This window comes from Centruroides vittatus, unplaced genomic scaffold (genome assembly GCF_030686945.1).
Source record: "Centruroides vittatus isolate TY-2023 unplaced genomic scaffold, ASM3068694v2 contig_577, whole genome shotgun sequence".
In the NCBI taxonomy this organism is placed as follows: Eukaryota; Metazoa; Arthropoda; class Arachnida; order Scorpiones; family Buthidae; genus Centruroides; species Centruroides vittatus.
In genome coordinates, this window is record NW_027122345.1 from 877,311 (window position 1) to 882,249 (window position 4,939).

A 4,939-nucleotide genomic window follows, 5' to 3' on the forward strand; every position below is an offset into this window, starting at 1 on the left:
TGTTAAAAATTAGGTTATTTCAGATTTAGTTAATTTTAGATAATTCTGAAAAATATTAACCTGAATTCAAGTATGAAATTCTATCTATTTATAGTGTGCAGGTATGCTGAGAGTTATATTATTCAGATGTAAAAATAAAATTCGTTCAGGCATAAATAACCATTATTATTATATACAAGTTTAAACTAATATATATCTGGAAAAACTCTGGCTTGGAATCTACATGATATCACTGGCAAGATATTTGCATATTACACAAGGGTTATGATTGAAATTCCACTTTATTAGTTATGCTGTTTCGGATGTATCTAAATTTATTTATTTCCACTTTATATATTATTAATATAAGTATATAGATACAGATGGCATTGTGCCTATGTGGGATCAAATATGAAATTACTAACTAAATCAATTGTCTTTTAATACTAGTGCCAAAAAATCTCCAAGTTAATGCTAGGTATAACATGTCAAAAATTATTGTTGGCAGAGTTTTATTTTGATGACAGAAATCAATACATAAATCTAACATATTTTGTCTTTAATGGAAGATTGTATAATGAACTAATATTTTATTTCAGTGACAAAATTCTCATATATGAAAAAAATAATTACTAAACTTTGTATATAATAATATTTGTAAATATGTTTTTTACAATACAAGATTATATTTATAGAGTAACATAAAAAATATTTGTGTGTGTTGACTACAAAAGGCTTCAAGGTTTAAGTTCTTCATGGCTTAAGAAATGATTATCGATGATTCCAGCTAAAATGAAAAAAAATATAAAAGACCAGTTACAAAAAAATTAAAATATAATAAAATTCATAGATTTTATATCTTAAAAATTTTATCGTTTTAAATGTTAAATACTTAAATATTTATAAATAAATGGTCAATTTTATTAATTTCTCATTTATTATTAACTCATTCAATTTATTATTATTCAATTTAAAAATGTTTAAACTCCAAATACAGTCAATTCTACTTATTGTAATCACAGAAATTATCATCAGTTGGTTCACCTTATTATGTTCTCTTTTCGTGTTGTCAGCCTCAACATGTTTAAATGTCTTTTTTTTTATATGAAAAATCATTTCTAGTAATTAGTATCTTAACATTTAGTTTTTAATTGTACTTTTAGTGACAAACATTTGAGTGGTGATAAACTTTTAGTGACAAACAGTGGTGAGGGTTTATCTCTGTGTTGACAGTACAGAGATGGAAGCATACAAGTACCAAATACTTGTATTAGAAATACTTTTTCCCATATAACAAATAGCCTACCTGATTTAAGTTAGAGTATTTCTGATAGATATTATTTAAACTACTAGGTATCAGAAATTTGAATTTTCAAGTACAGTATTTGAAAATCTTACATAAGTATAGTACTTGAAATATTTTAAAATTATTTGGAATACATAAAAATATTTGAAGTACAAATATACTAAACATCCAGAAGCCTGATACATAGATACTCAATCAAATGATCGCATTAAGCTATCAGGCTATAAATCTGCTATTATTAATGATTAAATACTAAATAATTTGGTATTTAATCATTAATAATAGATTTATAGCCCAATTGTTTAAGACGACCATTTGGTTGAGTATTCAAAGTACTTAAAAATGTTTGAAATTCTTAAAAATATATTTGCTATCCACAAAAAGTAGCAAATATGTTAATTTTGAAATTTTGTAACAAGTAGAACAATTCAAAAAATTTGATTATCTGAAGACTTTTCATGAAAACTTTTATCTCTTTCTTTATTATTTAACTACTTTAAAAAATTAAAAGTGTAGGTTTATTGCATTTTTATATTTTACGTGTTAATAGCATGAAGATAAATAAAGAGCTTGTAAAATTGGATATAGCTCAAAAAATACAAAGACAAACAATCTCCATGTAAAAGTCCTTTTACTAAGTGCTTTTTTATTCAAATCAATAATAAAGTTATTTATTTTATACATATTGTTTATTGCTAGGTTACCTAGCCTAGCTTGTAATTTAGGTCTTGGTTTGTATGAATTATTTCAATGATTTGATATTTTTTACGATTCTAATGCAGCACAGTCAGAATAAATAAAAAGTTCTAAGTAATTAAAAGTTCCTGGATTTACACCAATAACAATATTCTTTAGAAAAATCTGAGAATTCATACCATAAATGTTAAATATCTACTATAACTTCATTACAGTGATAAAAATGATTACAAATGTTAACACTTTAAAATTATGGTGTTATAACTTCAAAATCAGTATGTTTTAGATTCAGAAATAATACTTTTTATTATATTTGGTCTTTTATTTATCAATTTTGTCCAGATAAAAATACAACATATAACATAGTTAATATATTTTTTCTGATCAATTCTATGAAAGAATACTTCATTAAAGATTATATATGATTTAGGTATTCTTGAAACCGTGTTTTCTTATTTATATGTTGAAGCAATCAAAACACAAGAACCGTGTTATTTTATTAAACACACTTGGCACTTGTCTCACGTCGATTAGTTGACACACTAATAGAAGTGGAAAAGTGCCAAGTGTTTAATAAATAACACGGTCTTGTGTTTGATGCTCATCATTATATATGATTATTAACTTGTACTCTGAATAAGCTTACATATATTTACAGCTAATTATTGTAATTGTTCTAAGCATAAAATAGCCTCTTGGAACATAGGTTTTACATGTATGAACTTCCAATTCTATTTTCATTGCTTCAGATACAATTTTATAACTATTATTTTATAAACAGATAATTTTTTTAAAAAGATATCCAATTTTACTTAAGAACTAATTCAGGAGCTCGGTTTCCTTCATACTTAAAACAATATTTAAGATGAAAACAAGATACTTCTTTTTGATTTGTTTTACATTTACTGTGAGTAGAATTTATTAAAATATGTTGGATGCATAATTCCATTCTTACAGATATAACAGGATGAGATCTAAATAGATAAAAATGAAGAAGACAATCTGTATATAACATTACATTAATCAAATAAATTTTAGTTTTTTGTATAAATTGTATAAATAAAGAAGTATCCAATGGAAATTTTTAAATAATATGAATCTAATCTTTCGCTTAATTTATCTCTAAATTTGATTCTGTTAAAAAGTATTTTAATTAATAAAATATCTATATGTTCCACGAAAATAATATTTTCAGTTTGAACTTTCTTCATAAAAATACACAGCGCCATCTTTCGTTTAAAATAAATAATTTATAAATATCCATAGTCATTCTATTTTATATATGTGCCGCCATCTATCGCATATATTTTGAATTATTTAAACTTATATCGAAAAATCGTAAATAAAATATATTTTTATCAACAAATTTGCTAACATTCATATAAAATAACAATAAAACATAATTATTATTATAGAGCCAATTCCATGTTTAAAGTATCTATGTTATGAACAACATATGCATCGAAAATAATATAAATAAAAAGGTTTTTGATATACTTTAATACAAACATATCATAAATTATTCGCTTGTTAAAAAATAAATCATTTGAAACATTTATAAAAGAATATAAAAGCTTTATAAACGAAATAAGACAGTATCCCAGTCACGTGACACCACACTTCCGCTACGTCACCCTAGTCTGACGTCACCGTTTAAATATCTGGTTTAAAAGGACAAAGGAAAATCCAAACAAATGAATATAACTTTAAAACTAAAACTTAATAATACTCTAAAATGAAAACATATTAATTAAAATATATAAATGAATCTAATAAAAGTAAATTTTTTTAAAAAAAGTTGTAATATTGCTAAAATTCATCGATTTATATATTATTAATATCTACCGATTAATTAAATAAACTAATTATATATTCTAACAAACCGAATGTATATGAAAGAACATACCTACATGTAGAATATACGTACATGTTAAAAACGTACTTAAAATGGCAGCACTGTCGACTCGATAGTTGGATAAAAAAGAACCGTTGGAAAAATTTACTAAAATTAAAATTAACATCATTTACGATAAATGTAATAAACTAATACTTTAATATAACATAGAATTAATAGTATACTATCAAATACTACATTAACCAAACGTAAAATTTAATTAGATTAGATAAAATTGCAATTAATTTACAGATCATTAACGTAAACAAGAATATACGAATTTTTTACAGAAATAATAAAAAATATAAGCAAATAAATAATACACCAAATAAAAGTACACATACTTCCATATCAGAATTATCTGTTTTCATATTTTTAATACCAACGGTTGATTTTATACGAATTTTTTAAATAATACAAGTAAATTTTCCCCAATGACCTTGGAATTGGCCGAGAACCAGCGCCTACTCGTGTTTCGGCACTCCGCGAGAGCAAGAGGGTTAACATATTTAGATTTTTATAACTTTGGCGAGGAACGTTTAAAATGTACTGTACAACAACCTTGTCGCGCCCTTTGAGGTATACGAGTGATGCGACAAAAGAGGCATTTGACATTGTCCGGTATCGGCACCTTCGGGACTTGGAAGCCCGCGTGCATGCACCTACCAGGACCGTCTCTGATTCCATCCATTAGTCACTCGTAGGGAGCTATTTGACTAAGTGGATTGTTTTAAGATTTAAAAAGTAAAGAAGATTTTATGTACGTTTGTTTACAAAGTTATACTTAATTATAATTTTCTTTAAAAGTATATTCATACAATTGAAGAATATTTTGTACCAGGTACGAGTATGTACTGTACATTAACCACACATTTTATTTTACCAAGTAAGTTTTTATTATTTTATTTATAATTTTAGCCCTTAGGCCTATATCGTGGCTAGCGATTCGGAATGTAATTGTGATATTAAAAATACGTTTAGAGAAGTCTACGATTTTTACTGGCTTATCGAAGAAACAATACGAGTGGAACCAAGATCATCACTGACGCGCAATTAACTGATTT

At 25.3% G+C, this 4,939-nt stretch overlaps 1 long non-coding RNA gene across 1 annotated transcript; it reads right to left on the bottom strand.

Moving 5' to 3' along the window:
• Positions 1–262: 262 nt before the first annotated feature.
• LOC136979066 (uncharacterized) lies at positions 263–3,958 on the bottom strand. The gene is made up of 2 exons (XR_010881336.1): positions 3,888–3,958; positions 263–766 (listed from the first exon to the last, which is right to left on the bottom strand). It is a non-coding gene; the product is annotated as an uncharacterized lncRNA (long non-coding RNA).
• Positions 3,959–4,939: the final 981 nt, after the last annotated feature.